The sequence below is a fragment of the Mus caroli genome, chromosome 18 (genome assembly GCF_900094665.2).
Source record: "Mus caroli chromosome 18, CAROLI_EIJ_v1.1, whole genome shotgun sequence".
Taxonomy (NCBI): domain Eukaryota; kingdom Metazoa; phylum Chordata; class Mammalia; order Rodentia; family Muridae; genus Mus; species Mus caroli.
The window spans coordinates 22995649-23013020 of NC_034587.1; the positions used below are offsets into that span (position 1 = coordinate 22995649).

General features: G+C 39.2%; 1 long non-coding RNA gene across 1 annotated transcript in view; it reads left to right on the top strand.

Annotated features, from left to right (window-relative positions):
• The window catches only part of LOC110284485, a 53558-nt gene that overhangs the window by 32414 nt on the left and 3772 nt on the right, over nt 1-17372 (top strand). Inside the window, exon 3 of the long non-coding RNA XR_002376954.1 lies at nt 13509-13784. This is a non-coding gene — a long non-coding RNA (uncharacterized LOC110284485). The remainder of the gene's footprint in view (nt 1-13508; nt 13785-17372) is intronic.

Here is a 17372-nt window from a genome sequence, read left to right on the forward strand (position 1 = left end):
TTCTTCTTCTTCTTCTTCTTCTTCTTTCTCTTCCCCCTCCCTCCCTCCCTCTCTCTCTCTCTCTCTCTCTCTTTCTTTCTTTCTTTCTTTCTTTCTTTCTTTCTTCATTTTACACTCACGTTGTAGCACGCCTGCTCGCTCTTTTCCTCAGTCCCACCCTCACAAATCCCTCATCCATTATATCCTCTGGTTCGCCTCACAGAAGGGGAAGTCCCCATTTGATACCACCAAGCCCTGGGACATCAAGTTGCAGCAAGACTAAGTGTATCCACTCCCACTGAGGCCCAACCAGGGAATCCAGCTAGGAGAAGGGTATCCAATGGCAGGTAACAGTGTCAGACAGACTTGCTCCAATTGTTAGGGGACCCACAAGAAGACAGACCTGAACATCTGCTACAAATGTGTGTGTGGGGGGCTAGATCCAGCCACTGCATGCTCTTTGGTTGGTGTTTCAGTCTCTGAGCTTTCGTGGGCCCAGGGTTAGTTGAATCTATAGGACCTCTTGTGGTGTCCTTGATCCTCTTCCCCATTTGCCTCCACCCCTGGCTTTCTAAAATCCATCCCCCACTCTTCCACAGGCCTCCCTGAGGTCTGCCTTATATTTGTCTATGGATCTCTGCATCTGTTTTTATCAGCTTCTAAATAAGCCTCTCAGGAGACAATTATGCTAGGCTCCTGTTTGTAAGCATAGCAGAGTATCATTAATAGTGTAAAGGGTTGGCTCTCTCACATGGAACAGGTCTCAAGTTGGGAAAGTCACTGGTTTGCCTTTTCCTCAATCTCTGTTCCATCTTATCCCTGTGCATCTTGTAGGCAGGAGAAATTTAGGATCAAAGGCTTTGTGGGTAGACTCTCTCCAGAGAAAACCCCTCTTAGTTATAAGAGGTGGCCACTTCAGTCTCCATATACCTCACTGCTAAGAGTATCAGCTAGGATCATAGACTAAATTTATCAGGATAATATAACCCTGGTAAACTTTATAAACCCCAAGATGAAAACACCTAATATGCAAAGTGAAAATAGACAAAATTAAGCTGAGAAATAGAAAATCCACAAGCTGGATGATTGACAGAACAAATAAATAAAAAGAAAGTACTGAGGCTACAATCTGTGTAATATTGTCAAATGCTTGGCCTAATTTGCTTTTTATAGAACCCTAAACTCAGCAACAGCAAATTATACATTCTTTTCAATCACATATGAATCATATACCAGGAATGACCATATGCTAGCTAATTAAATTAGTCTCAATAAATTTCAAAGAATTGAAATCATGCAGTGTACATTCCCTGAAGGCCACACATTAAATTATAAATCAACGACATAAAGATATCTAGACAGACAAATATTTGGAAATTAAGCAATATACATCTAAATCATCCATATGCTAAAAATAAACTTCAGAATTAAAAAAAATGAACTTAATGATAATGGAAATCCAATATGTCAGAATTTATGAAGTGTAGCTAAGATAGCACTAAGGGAAACTTATAAATTTAAATGCTTATATTAGAGGAAAAGAATGCTAAAAAAGCAGTTGGTTACCCATCCATATCAAGAAACTAGAAAAAGAAGAGCAGATTATGACAAATGCTAGAGGAAGAGAGAGGATGAAGACAAGGATGAATATGAACAAAGTATCAAGTGAATAAGTGATGGAGAAGATGAGCCACAATTGGTTATGTATCAGCCCCCAAAGTGGAATAAAAGAGAGGCAATTACTAAAAGCCCCACAGATATTAGAAATATCACATGCATATGGTCAAACTATATTATACCACAATTTAAATTTATTGTCAGTTCTAACTTTTGAAAACTAACAAAAGACTTTAAAAATTGGAACATCTGGCCTGAAGAGATGGTTTCCTTAGTAAAATACTATCTGTGCAAACATGAAAAGCAGAGTCTAATTCCTAGGACCCTCCTAATAGAAGCTAGGTGTCATAAATGGTTTAGCTATATTGTGTGTGTTTCTTTTTATTTTTTTTTTTATGGCCATGTCTTCTTGGTATTCTGAAGCCTCTTGTACATGGAGAGAAAGTTTTCTGATATGATTTTCTTGAAAATATTCTCTATGCCTTTGCTACAGTGCTCTTCTAGTCATCATAGGAATACCAAGTCAGTCTTTTCATGCATCCCAGAGCTCTTGCATAGTCTGTTTGGTCTTATAACTGCATATAACTTCAGATCCACCTGGCTTCTGCAGGTATCCACAAACACTGGTTCACATACTCATCCCCCTCCACACAAAAAACAAGTAACAAAATATGTCTGTAAAAATAATTTCAATGCCAAATTCTCTTAAAATTTCTTTGAAAATTATCACGTGAGAAAAAGGAAAATGAAGTTTATGTTTGTAAATGAAAAAGTAATAGATATCACTAGATTGACTAAGAAGAAACAAAATTTCAGATATACTTGATTTTAACTAGAAATAATAGGATTTTATTTTTATAATGAAAATAAATTCAAAATTAAGTCATATAAAAGGAAGTTCTAAGTAAATACAGAATAATTTTATTTTTAAGCAAATTAAACAATTGCAAATTTTAGACCAAAAAGGAGGTGGGTAGAAATTTTACCAATAGAAAGCTTCTCTGTCTCTTATTCTCTCTCACACACACAATCTATAATCTATTATCTATCTATCTATCTATCTATCTATCTATCTATCTATCTATCTATCTATCTATCTATCACTCAATCTATTTATCACCTATCTATGTTCTTAAAAACGTTTTTCTAACAGGTCATATTAAGTTAATTTCAGTTTTAATCTTAATGGAATTTTTCTTGAAACTCAACTAGTTATTACTACTGTTCGTGTGTAAAGGAGTCAGGCTTATTTCTTTTAAAGAATAATTGTGAATCTTTAGCTTATTAGGATGTAAGTCAAAGTTTTAGTAACTAAGATCATACTGTTTGGGTGCTAAGATAAAGTAAAAATAGACCAAAGTTTAGAGTTAGAGCTGGAGTTATGTTTAAGGAGATAGATCAGAGGGTAAGGGCACCAGTTGTGAAGCAAGAGTAATGGAGTCTAATTTCTCAGCATCCTTGAAAAAAATAGTGTGGCTGTTTGACCTGTTTAACCCCTGACCTAAGAAACAGCACCAGAAAGATCTTGAAAACTCACTGGCCAGCCAGCCTAGTTGAAATGGTGAGCTTCAGATTCAGTGAGAGACCCTGTTCAGAAATACAAAGGGGGGAAAACAGAAGATGAACGCTGTCCTCCTCTGGCCACCAGCAAGTATATGGGTACATAAATGTTATATACCCTACCTCCCATATGTAAACATACAATAAAACAAATAAAACAACAATCCAAAAGCAAATACATAAGAAACTCTGTATATGCTATCACAAAGTAGTTAGGAAATGAAAGGCTATTCAGTAAATTGAATTGCCAGAATTTGATTTCCATGTGAAATGAATTTGATACAAGCTTCATAGTAAAAATGGAAATAGACACATATATTACAAATGCAATGTGAAATGGCTTATAACAAAAAGGTGCGTATTTTTAAGAGAAATGAATGTTTCATCAACAAGACATGTAAGGAGAAATCATGAAAAAAAATCTTGTATTTACTCACCCTAACTCATGAGCATTCTGTATGCCTGAGAGACATTGTGTGAATTTCAAAGGTGGGTGGTACACACAGAAAGGATGCTTGCAATAGTTTTAATCAAAAGACACATGACAGCTTTAGCTTGAACAAAAGGATGAGCCAGTTAACAGGGAAAGGAGCTAACAGAAGGTGCCAGGGTAAGTGAGCTGCCACTCACAGTAAGAGAGCTTGGCTAGCCACCACACTTGAACAGTAGCTCAAACACTTTGATGCTTAAGTCTAAAAAGTTTGGAACAAATCTCTTTACATGTGGCAGGAAAAAGTTTAATAATCCTAAATGTTGGTGAAGAGTTAGAGAGACATGCGTCTTTATACATTGTTGATGGGTGAATCAATAGGTAATGAAGACTTTGAAGAGCTATTTATCAATGCATATTAAGGTTGAGAATAGTAATAGTTTATGAGTCCACATTTCCACCCTTTACTATATAGTACAGAGCAACTCAGCCTCAGATGAAGGAAGGATGTCAACAAGGACATCTTTCAGCTCTGCTCATGGTAGCAAATTGGAAAACACGTACATGTCCATTCCTGTGCAAGGTTGTAAGCTTTAAGCACATTCAATGAACTTTATAGCCATTACAGTCAGAGACCCCAGGACATGTGTTCAGTAGGATCATTTGAAAATCCTTTATATTATAAAGGATATTGTGTACACCTATGAAAAACTCACCAACAAAACAAGTTTTTGTGGTTTTTCACTTGTAGTGATAGTAAGATCTCAGGGAGAGAATGATTCGCTGTGTTCAGTAGATATCAAGGTGAATGAGACTGTTAGGAGCTATACAAGGTATTTCAGTTGTACGGGCACCCATCTATGTTCTCATATAAAGAATAATATGAGGCAAGTATGTCAAGTTATTAATAGCTGTTTGGTTTGGATCATGATGAATACAAATGAAGTTCTTTTCTAAAACATCCCATTCTCAATAGAGATAAGATGAATGAATAAGTTAAAGACATTCCAAACAGAAAAAGTAATAAGAGTGGCAAGATTCATTTAGCAGTCAGAACACCTCCTCCCCTTTGCTTCCTGGTAAATGGATGAGCTTGCTGTTCCTGCAAGATGTCCTGCAGCTACTCAATTATCCTTTATCACAGATGCCAGAGCAGAATCTTGATTTGAGCAAGAGTGTCTTAGAACACCAGGTATTTCAAATTCCTTCAAAATTTAATGTGTTCATGGATTTTTGACCAAAAGTACCTATGGGCAATTTGACTGTGAATACAATGGGTGTGTGATACCATTCTCCTTGGTGCTGTGAAGATGGCTTGAGGTGGCTTGAGGTGGGTATCTGAAAAGTTTGACTCCTTCCAAAGAAAGGCTCTGACTTTGCCATGGATTCTTTTTTGGTTCTCAATACCACTTTCTAGAGTGATTCCCTCTTATATTTAAGAACATTTTCTCTCCTGTTTGGTTGTATATGGTCTTTGGAAGAATATTCAAGGTTTCAAACATATTCCTCTGGGTAGACCCAGCAAGTGTATCACTACTGACAACGTGTTTTGGAAAGGTAGAACACACTTCCTTAAACAGAGAGGCATAGACCTTTATGTATACCTTCATAGGTAGGATTTGGGAAGATTAAGAGAAAAACAGAATCAGGAAGAAACATCTAGGGATTGCTTTATTTGTTTCTATATCTTCTTACTTAATTTTCAAGATACATACAGTGAACATGTTTATATTCTTTCATGCTTCTGATGAAATAAAAGGCTTGAAGAGAACTACTTGGCAAAGGCTCTGCTTGGAAAGAGAATAAGAAGAGGCGAGGCAACCGAATTAAGTATAATGGTTGTCGCAAGGTGACTATGCTGGCTAGTTTTACTTCAGATTCAAACAAGCTAGAGTCATTTGTAAGAGAAAACATCTACTGAGAAAAGGCTCTGATCCGATTGGCCTGCAGGGAAGGCTGTGGTGCATACTTAAAATTAGTGATTGATATTGGAGGGCTCAGCTCATGTAGATGGTGCCATATTCCACTAGTTGGTCCTGGGAGTGTATAAAAAATAAAATTGAACAAGTCATGAGGAGTAAGCCGGTAAGCAGCACCCTCTATGACCTCTGCTTCAGCTCCTGCCATGACTTCTCTTGACTGATGGACTGTTAACTGGAAGTGTAAATGAAATAAATAATTTCCTTACTAAGTTGCTTTTGGCCACAGTTTGGTCATACCATTATAGCAATAGAAACCCTTAGATAGTGACCTTGATAGTAATAAATCTTCAAGCATTTACTTACTCTTCTCTGTGTGCTAACTATATGCCCAGTCCTGTCAGATCATTAGAAACACAGAACACTTTTCACATTTCATGGACCTGAAAGTCTGTTGACATGAACATTCACAGACAACAAAGAAATGGGGTAAGTTCCAAACATTTGTTCTTAGGAAATGAATCTTTCCGTTCTTGCCAGAAACATGTCTTTGGGTGCAGGCTATACAGGCTTTAGCTTACCAAGCTAGGCAAGAAAATGATCAATCATGAGACAATGAGAGGAGAAAGAGAGGGGAAAGCACACACACCTTTACATATATATATATATATATATATATATATATATATATATATATATATATATAATTTTACATCCCTATGACTATTCCCCAGCCTACAGGCCCTCTCCCCATCCCCCTTCCTTTTTCATCTGAGAGAGTGGACACCCCCCCTTCAATGTACTCCTACCCTGGCATACAAAGTCTCTGCAGGGCTAGGCTAGTATCATTACTAGTGTCAGGGTTTGGTGCTTGCCCAAAGAATGGGTTTCTGACTGGGCAGGTTATTACATTTTCAATTCAACACACAAATGGTGGTAGAGGAAGATAAAAAAGAATATTATGGACCTAAAACTGTTATTTGGCCAAGAAAAGCTGTTCTTGATTAAAATTGCTGGCACTCTATCTACAAAAAGTCAAATTCATGCCCAGAAGTTAAGCTATTTGCCCCATCCAAAATGACCATAAGTGTTCTTCAAACTAAACTATGCAGCGGGTTCTTGGTATTCCCCTGGAGAACAAGGAATGAATCATGTGGAACTCTTGTCTTTAGTCTTCTTCAATTACTGCTTCCAGGAAGAATGAAGTATTTCTACTCGATAATTTATGGATTTTGGTAATACTTCATTTGAGAAAGATCTTTGCCACGTAGTCCCTTCTATTATAACTCAAGGGCTTGTGGTCTTCAACCTGAGTGTCTTCATTGTATCTGATTTAGCCATTGCTTTGAGCAGATGGTCGTCCATTAATTAGATTTATCATCAAAAGATTTAAGGAGGCAACCTGATTTGGAGTTTTAGAAAAACTAGGGAGACTGATTGTCCAGAGCAGTCCTAGAAAACCTTATTTAAGAGGTGGAGCTATCAGGTTTAAGAGACCAGATACTACACTTGCCTTTGTGCCATGGCCAAATACACCCCCCAATACAATCTAGGCAGCATGTAAGGATGTGACACCCTTGCCCCTGAGAAAAACACTCTGTTCACTTGTGTCTGATGATTAACAGCCTACCAGCAGGAGCTGGGCATATGGGTTTAAACGGTAAAGCTACTGGATGTGTGAATGATCTAGGTGATGAGTCTTTCATCAATGGAAGACACACTATTATCAGTTAGCTAACTGGAGAATGGGTTTCTTGAATGCATCATATGTTGACAGAATATCATAGCATTTGGGAAAGAACTGGGGGAAAAAGATGCAAAATTATTCTAGTTTTTGGTGTCCTCCTGAGCTGTAGCTATCAGAGAGACATGGATCAACTAACAGAAAAACTGCTTGGTATATAGACTCCAATGTGATCAGCATGTGTTTTCTTCTTTTCTATCCTGACACACAGGGGTCATGTGTTATTCTTGTTTGTCAACTTGAGAATATCTGGAATTAACTAACATTCAAACAGTGGAAAACCCTGTGAAGGATTCTTGATGGATTATTTGACTTGGGAATGACCAACCATAAAAATGGGCCACACCTTCTGGTGACAGCCCACATAAAAGGACATAAAAAGGAAGTTTTTGATATTTGCCTGCTTGCCTTTCCTCTTGTTGGCAAGTTAATCTATCCAGTGGAGGTATTTCTTTACCTGCATCAAAATTTCTGGATTTTAAACTAGACTGAAGACTAGGAACTCTCCAGGAATCCTCAGCCTCAGCTTGGAACTACTGAGACATCTAGCCTTGTGGAATGAGCAATTATTGGAATCTTATGCCTTTCCATTATGAGAGAGAATCATTATTGAGCCACCTAAACTACAGCTATAAATTACTCTAATAAATACCTAAATTCTAATAGTTCTGTTCATTTTGAGAGTCTCAAAGAATACAGTGACTCTGATTTTTGCTTATGTTCTTGACAGAAAGAATTGAGACATAATTTCAACAAATGTGTTTTAAGGAGATACTTGGGTTTTGTTAGTGACTTGTGAATTGATGCAATATCTTGTTATCAGCCAAATGGGGCTAACATGAACAGAAGGGAGACTAGATTATTAGCACAGAAGAGCTAAAGAAGGTAGAAATAAGAACAACAATTACTGGTTATTCTGAAGACATTAATTTTTTGAGCCTTATCATATAATCAGGTCCATTTCTGAATGGTTGTGGTGGATTTTCCTACATTTTGTTTTGTTTTAATTTTTAAAATGAAAACCAGTGTTGCCAAAGTTAATTTTATTTATGCTTAGCATTGCTGTTTTTATTTTGCTTATTTATTTGGGCCTAGGTTTCATTTTAAACAATGGTTTCTCATAAGGTTTAGATTGGTAAGGATATATATGATCTCACAAAACTGCACCGTTCTTGGGGCACCCTGCATGAGTTCTCTGTTTTGATGATGTAGAACTTCAGAGAACCCCATTTCTATCTGTTATCCTAAAAGCCATGTAGCATTAGATCCTTACATATGGCACTCTCACCAACAGTCTCTCAAGGGACTTCAAATGCTGCTTCTGTCCTCTCCCCTCTGGGATCACTCCCTATTCCTGGCTAGCTTTGTGAGCTGGCATTGTGATTTTATTTTTCTCTCTGATTTCAAGGTCATTTCGGTCCTCATTACAGAATACGGTTCCTGGCTTGGGACAGCTCCATGAAAAACTTCAGCTCAGAACTGAGTAGAGCTGTGCTCAACTCACATCTCTGTTTCTCCTCTGCTAGTATGGGAAGGAATGATCATATGCTTAGCATATTTCCGTCTTCCTATATGTAAATGGCAATTATTCCACTTGTCTCCACTTCCTTTCACAAGGATTTTTAAAATTTGCATTTGTTATTTATTCATTTGTTTGTTTCTTTATGCATTTACTACAGCTCATGTAGTCCCGACTGCTTTCAAACTTTCTATGTAGTTGAGGCTAGCTTGGAACTACTACCCTACTGCTTCATCTCTTGAGTTCTGGGATTGCAGATATGCACCGCTATGCTCAGTTAGGTGTTGGTGGGAACTTTGAACATGAGTCACTTGGCAAATGCTTGATGTGACAGTATGAAGACATGGGTTTCGATCCCCAGAACTCACATAAAAAGCTCCTCATGTTTGTAATTGAAGTACTGGGGAGCTGGAGACAGGAAGGCACTGGAAGGTTGTTGGTCCAGCAGCCTACCTGAATCCTCAAGCCCCAGGTTCAGTGAGAGACTTTGTCTCAAAATACTAAGTCAATAAAGGAATAATGACATGGAATACGATTGAGGAAAATACCAAATACTGGCCTCTAGCCAATATACCCATATACTTCTGCTTCTTTTGCTAATCTCTATACTGTTGATTGTAAGCCTGTATAGTTGGTTTAGGATTCTGTTACCCACCATGTCACTACCTCTTTGGGACCATTCTGTGCTGAGATGAAACAACTGATCTTTGTGTGAATTCGTTCTGGTCTCTGCATCCTGGGTCCCTGATTCCAAGGGCACTGTGGGTATGAGAGGCCTTGGTGAAGAATTGTTGACAGGGTTAATGGAGATGAGTAACTCGGTGGAAGTACCTTCCTAGGCACCTGGACACCACAGAAGAGGCCAACAAATTCATCCATGAATGTGCTTCCTGCACACCTGGATTTGATGTTATTTCATTCTTTCTGTTTTATCTCGAATGTGAGCTATTTTGTTAAATTAGTCATAAAACAATTTTTCTCTAAGCAGGGAGACTTACATTTTTCTATTTTAGTAAGTTTCTGCAGGATCTTTGTGCTTGCTTTCTGTATAAGGTACTCCAGCTGCTTTTTCCATCCAGCAGTAGGATTTTAGTCTAAGCACAACAACTTAAAATAATGTACAGGGGCTAAGTGTTAAGATTCTAATTAAATGTACAAATGTATTCAGACACATGGACTGATGGAGTAATAGGGAAATATTACTTATGCTTAATGTTCATCAGTAAATGGCAGTTTGTGGTTATTATTTTATTTATGACTTTCTTTTATTTCAACTGTTAATGTGTATGAATTACCCATGTTATAATTAGACAGAGAATACTGACTATCTCAGGCTTTTATTTCTATTGTGATTTCATTACCTCTGAACCTTATTATCCTATTTGTAAAAAACAGAGTCTTTTTAATGTGATCAGATTAAACAGCATAAAATCAAAAGTAAAGGAGAGAAAACTTTCAATAATAATCCTTAAAATGATATTGTCTTACGTGAAACATTTACTTACACCTCTGCAGGGTCTTCAAGCCTCACACCCACAGTTTTTGTGGAAAGATTATTGACTTTACTCTCTTATCTGATGTACCCTTCTTCCAATATTTTCAAAGGTCCGTGGACTTTATGGGGTATACATATAGTATGTATGGGGCAGAGTGGCATGAATGGCTCTAGTTCCAGAAGTTGTGAAGTGGAAAGAGAGGATCAGGAATCATTCATTCCTGAAGAATGAGTTTAAGGGAAGTTAGGGCTACATGAAACCCTGTTTTACAACATAGAATAGAGGCTGGGGAGATGCTCAGTGGTTAAGAGTACTTGCTCCTTTTAAGGAGGACACAGGAACAGTTTCCAACACTCAAATGGCAGTTCAATACCACCTATAACTCAAATTACATGGAATCTGGTGCTCTCATTTGCTCTTCAAGGAGAGTAGGCACAGACATAATACATAGATCAGGCCAAATACTCATTCACACAAAATAAAATGAAAGAAAGAGACATAAATATGTACACAGATACATAGCATATAACCATGCATATATAAATAGAATATGTAAACCTCATATTTATAATATTACTACATTTTATCATATATATGATATAATGTTTGCCAGGATAACTAGTTGAAGAGCATGAAATCTGATGGGCTCAGATTAGAAGGTTTAGAGAAGTGTGTAATAAAGTCCTCTCTCAGGAAACATGCACTTAAATGGGTTGCAAGACCTATGTAAGGAGTTGGAATGGACCCCATAACAGTATAATTTCAAGAGTGATATTGAAGAAGGCAAACTACATTCCCCCCCCCCCCAAATAGTGTTGCTTATAGTTAAGGAGATACGTATTAACCTCCAAAGCATCAGCAACTGTGGAGGTAATGAAATATTTTCCTAATACCCTAGTAGCACAGAAGGTAGAGCTTTGATTACTGTGATTCATGACAAGAGGCTAAGTCACAGAAAGTATCTATTCCTGTCACATGCTATACATGTCACATAGAAATGATATTATGATATTTACCATTTCTCTGCCTCCCCCATCTCTCTCTCTCTCTCTCTCTCTCTCTCTCTCTCTCTCTCTCTCACACACACACACCACACACACACACACACAGCTCTACCAGAGTTCTCAATTCTGCAACTTCTCCTCCAAGTTCTGAGCCCTCCTGCCAGATGTTGCCAGCTGTCTTTCCTTAGAAGGTCTTGGTAACATTCCACAGCTGAGCCCAGCAGGCGCCTGCCCCAGGCCAAACAAACATTAACAGAAGAGAAATCTTTCAGACTGGGCACCGGGGAAAAGTGATCTTGATGCTGTCCGTGGCATGAGCCGGGGCGATTGATGAGTTGGCATTCTGTCCCCGAGTCATCAATCATACAGAATCAATCCTGGCTCCCTCAGGAGCTAGCCCCTGGCTCACATAATTCTCTCTCCCTGCCACCAACCTGAACAGTCTGATCCCAGTGGTGGGAACTGTTTTGTTCTGCGTTCAGCATTGATTCACTTGGCCTTCAGTAGTGTTTTCTACATTCCCCAGAAATGTCACTTAATTTATCCTCTCTGAGGTAGCTAAGTTGCCTGGGTTTCACAGCATTGAGTGGTTCAGGCAAGCAGGGAAATATGTCTGGCTTCTCACATCAAAGGTATGTGGACCTTGGAGCCTCTAGGCCTGAAATCTGGACCCCTCTGTATGCATGCTCCTGCACTCAGGCTGAACAGAGGCCAGAATTAGGGCATCCCAGTCAGATGGCCTTGTTGTTTTCAAGACTTTACTTCCTGGCTGAAGGCCCATAAGAATGGGGCCTATACACATTGCTTTTCAGCATCTTCACCTCTGGAATAATGACACTAAGCAACCTGTCTCATGGAGTTGTAGCACTGAATTCTGTGATGGCCATGGTGCTTGCACCGTGTGGAAGCCAACTGATCAGTAGGCATGATTTATAACATTGCGATAATGAGGACCCAAAATTTCTAGCACTAACTATGGAGGTAATAAAGTTGCTAGCTGTGAAATAAAAAGCTTTAAGAAGGTGGTCTTTCTAGAAAGAATCACTGTTTTAATTTGTCTTGGAGTCCAGTATCTTATCAGTACTCACTTGTTTCCATATCTGTCAAAATGAGTCCCATGTAGTAGAGGGAGAGCCTCACAGTAAAGGTGTCAACAAAATGTAACATGCAGTGGATAGAACCACAGCTTTTCTGAAGGTCAACTCTGAAGGAAGAGCACAAGGCGGGTGATCTGTTTCTACTCTGCAGAGTCCTTCCTTCCTTGTAAACGGGGTTCTTCTGGTTTACTACATGTATTTCTTAGGACTAAAGGTTAGAGAAAGAGGCAAGCAAGAGAAATGGTTCAAAACAGGCCAGGCTATAACCATGGGAGGTGCTATGGTATTGGAAAGGGTAGCCTGGTCCTGCCCAGACCCTTGTGGGAATTTAGGGAACTGCCTTCTTAGTCCTGAGCTATGTAGATCACCATGTCGGTCTGTCCTTCTCTCCTAGCAAACAGAATCACTTTTCCAAGAGATTCTGAAGACTGCTTTATTTGTTAGAAGACAAGGAGGCACTAATAAATTCCTCTGTGTGAGGTATTTAATTACATAATAATGTGTACACTAATCAGAGTAAATGTGTTTGTGAAAACACCTTGATATGGGAACAGTTAATCACCCAAGGCATTGCTTCTTAACACACCTTGGAAGTTAACTTAATTAAATTAATTAGAACAATGAAAAAATTGAACTGTTTATTGGTCCATGATGGCCTGAAGAAATGCTCCCCTCAAATGCAAGAACATCTCCCAAATGCAAGTCATTTCCCCCAAACTCTCAGCCCTTATGGTTATGGCTATGCCCCAGGAGCCTGCAGCCGGCAAAAGCCTCCCCCTGGGCTTTACCTTGGAGTCATTCCTGTTGCAGACAGAAGGCAGTCAGTGTTTGCCTGAATACATGTGTGGAAGCAACACACACACACACACACACACACACACATACACACACACACAGTTCTTGTGTTCATCACAGAAGCTCAGGGAAATCTAAGACGCCTTTATCTAGAACTCTAATGTGCAGCTCACATCCAACCTCTGAGACATGGGTTCTAAAGGGAGGAGGGTAGAGGATGGAATACTTCCTGATTATTGTCACCAGTGTCATTACAGTTTTCTGTTAATCAGGATGGGCTCATCTAAATTTGTATAGTGCTCTCAAAGTAGCACCGAGTCTTAAGTGCATCCTTTCCTTTCTATCTAGACTTTGCATGAAATGATGTAAAAGTCAAGGGACCCACTATTTGGAATCTATATGCTTTATTATTTAGTCCCAAGAAGAACACACTTACAAGTCATTGTTAGAAGTAAACAGTGTGCATATAGGATCAGTCATTGAAGAATGAACTTGCTTATCATGGACATCAAGAGCCACTGGAAGAGAACATTTTTCCCTAGGGAGAGGAGTGTACAGAGTTATAAGCATAATGAGAACTCGAGTTTTTCACCCAAATCCAGAACCAGGAGGCTTCAACTCTTGGTGACCTGTGTACACCTGCTTTGCATCTCTCTTAGGGAACAGTATGCTTGAGAAAATGACTGCCTCAAAACCTTATAACAGATCACCTATCTGATGGCAGTAACTAAGAGCCAAGTTGTGTTTATGGCCTGAAATTTCAGCTCTGAAAATAAGAGACTTTGTAAGAGATATCTTCAATTTCCTGTTGAATTCAAGTTCGTTTTCTCTTGAAAAAGTCAGAGTAAGAAAAAAAGACAAAACCCGAAACAACAAAAGCCTTCTTATAGTCACTCCTCTTTCTGAAATTGGCGTGAGTTCCAAAAAGCACAGATCAGGGCTGAGATCATCGAAGAGCCTCCTTTTACCCTGCACCACTGGGCAGGATCTGTGGGTTTGCCTTTTATAAGATTTGTCCCTGACTCATCAGAATCTTCTCAATGGAACTTCTCATGAGTCAGTTTGATGAGTGAAGCAGAAGCTTAGGACTTTGACACAGTTCTCTAACTAGCCCAGGCATTCAGGTGTCACTGCATCGCTCAACTGTCAAACCGGTTCTGACTCTGCAAACAAATGTAAAGTCATCTTTAAGCTCCTTGAGTCTGCCTTTGGACAGTGAAAACTTGTGCTCTTTGGAATCCTTGAAGGGAATTGGAATGGGAAGACTCTGTCCAATAGGGTAGAGATTCGTAAAATTAAGTAAAAGCACCCAAAGTTGCTAACATTCCCCAAAGTTGGTCCAGAGCTGGAGATGTTTCCAGTTTAAGGTCTGAGAATACCCTCCTAAAGAGGAATGATCCCTGGGTAGAAAAACTCAGCACTGCCAAGCCAGAGAGCTGCAAGAAAGGAGCTGCAGGAACAGGCCTTGACTGCTGTGTCTTTCTCTTCCTCATCTTCTGCCAGGGCTTCAGGAAAGCAGAGAGTGGACAGCGTGGAGCAGCACAGAGGATAAGGGGAGGAGCTAGCAGGGCAAATGCAGGATAACCAGCTGGTGTCAACTGGTATTAGTGAAAGGAAAATATGCTTGAAAAGGGAAAGAAATGAAAACCTATCCCACATTATATTTGAACTATTCTTTATACATCAGGTCCATAACCTATTTGAGTCTACTTCGAAAATTCCCCACATACTGGGCTATAAAGATGGCTCAATTCGTGCTTAAAAGCTCAAAAGCACTTACTTTGCAAGCATGAAAATCCACGTTCAATCCCCAGAACACATATTAAGACAAACCAGGTATGTGGTGGTTCATGCTTTTAATCTCAGTGCTGGGAACAGGTATATCCCTGAGGGCCAGCTTAATGTACTTGGCAAATTCTAGGCCAATGTTTCAAAAAATGGCAGACAGCATCTGATGAATCTGGTCCTACATATGTGTGTACATATATGCACATGTGTAGACATGAATAGATATATATGTACCTTATCAAAATAAAGGAAAAATACTCCATATATTACAGGCCAACTTGAATTTACATAGTATTCTATTTGTTTGAGTTAGGGAGAGCCTAATAATGAAAGTATTCTGTAAACAGGAGAGAAGGCTGGATCAGGGCTGCACCCAGCCTTCAGGAAACAGAAGAGCAGAGAAATTCCATGGGATAAGAGAGTGCTGGCCAGTGATGTACAGTGAGATTAGCTCTGGGCTCTCAAATGTTAACACGTTTCTGAGTCTAAGTCAGATTTTTTTAAATGGCACTCTAATGACATGTAACAGGTAGTCCAAGTACACCTTTTCCCATTACTCAATTGGTTAACTTAACTAACCCACACTATAACTAACCCACACTATAACTAACCCACACTATAACTAACCCACACTACAGTTTTTTATGGAGGATGTGCTGATTAGTAACATGGCACAGTTAAGAGTCTATTAAGGAATTTAGGTCAGACAAACAACCTTTGCAGAAGTCAATACATGCTGCATGCCCAGAAATGTGCAGGAGTGGAATATAGATTAAAGGAAACTAAAGATGCTACTGAAGTCGCTAAGGAGGGGTGGACCATGAGAATCAGGGCCTGGGGTAGTCTCAAAAGATGGAGGAAACTATTAGTATAACTTGTTCTCAGTGACCCTGTCTCATGCTATGTTCATTTCATCTCTGGTCCTTAGTTTATTTTACTATCACAATGTCTAGAAGACCCAGCCCATGGCTTCTTCCAGTTTTTAATGTGCAGAGGAAATCCTATTTCTCCCAGTGAGTTTGCATCTACCATTTCAAGACAGCATGACTTCATGTTTTTGAGCACCTAGAGGCCAAGATACCCACCTTGAAACCTTTTCAATTTACTTGTTCATAGAGAACTCTTTCTCTCCAGTAACACTCTACGTGCCTTGCTTTTGCATAATTAACTTTGGACTGTCTATCTGTGTTCTAGAAGAGGATATACATTATACATGGGACCTGTGGGCAGATGTGTTCAGTTGCCATGTTTTTGTCAGAGAAATCTGTTCTAGCATCTGGAAAAGTGCACACACAGGACATTTAGATTTTTCTGGTGGTGAGATGCTCTCCATAAATGGTTCTTGTGCAAGGACTCCACACTCACCGAGCAGATGATCTGAGTTTTCCAGCCATTTATCCATCTCTAAGTTAATGTTTTTCTCACAGATGATTATGGAAGAAAGAGGAGACTGTAAGTGGAAAAGGTCTTCCTTGCCTCATCAGTTCAATCCTCCTACAATTATGGCCCCATCAGATAGGTAAAACACACACACTTCCAAACAGGGTTCAAGAGTTCAATCCACCTGCAGTTATGGCCCCATCAGATGGGCAAATGCACTTCCAAACAGGATTCTAGAGCATGCCCTGTGTGCTCTTTTGGCCCTCTGCCTTTCCTCTGAAGCCCTTCTTTTGGGTCTCTTTCCTGTTCTTCCACGATCTCATTCTTAACCTGAAGCCACTATGCTGGCCTTGTGGCCAAGGTAGGAACTGGGAAGCCATTTTCCTTTTACCATTTCTTCTTGTTGACCTGTAATTCTTTATTTCCTTGTTAGCTCTTCAATGTTAAGTATTCTTCATGAAGTCCAAATAGATAAAGCAAATAGGAAAAAGGAAAAAGAATTAAATTTCCTCTACCACTTGGCTCGTTGCCTTTCCTCTAAATTTCATACATAAAACCTGGAATATCAGTTGCACAGGGAGATAACAGCACATGCCCATAGGAGTATCTGGAAAGATGTGAGGGGATGGGAAGGGGAATGTTCACTGCTGGAACCCTAGAGGATATATCTCGATGTCACATGCCTTCATACACTTTCTTTGATCACAGGAATTTTTCTGGAGTTGATGTATATGTTCAACTCTATGGCACCAATTGGGCAAATGCTAATTTAATCTGGTGAAAAGTTCTGTCTCTTTAGTTGGTTTTAGTGCCTGTATGGCCAGGTCACTTCTGAAGCTCAATTCTGCTTATTCAATTCTAACCTGTTTATTTCAAGTGACTTAGGAAATCTGGGGTTAAAAAAATCACATTGGGTTGTGGATAAAACAGTAGAGGGTATGTCTAGTTCTGTGCTTGTTTCTAGGGAAAATACACACAGAGAAACAGACACAGATACATACAATGGGGAGAAGGAAGAGAGAGAGAGAGAGACAGAGAGAGAGA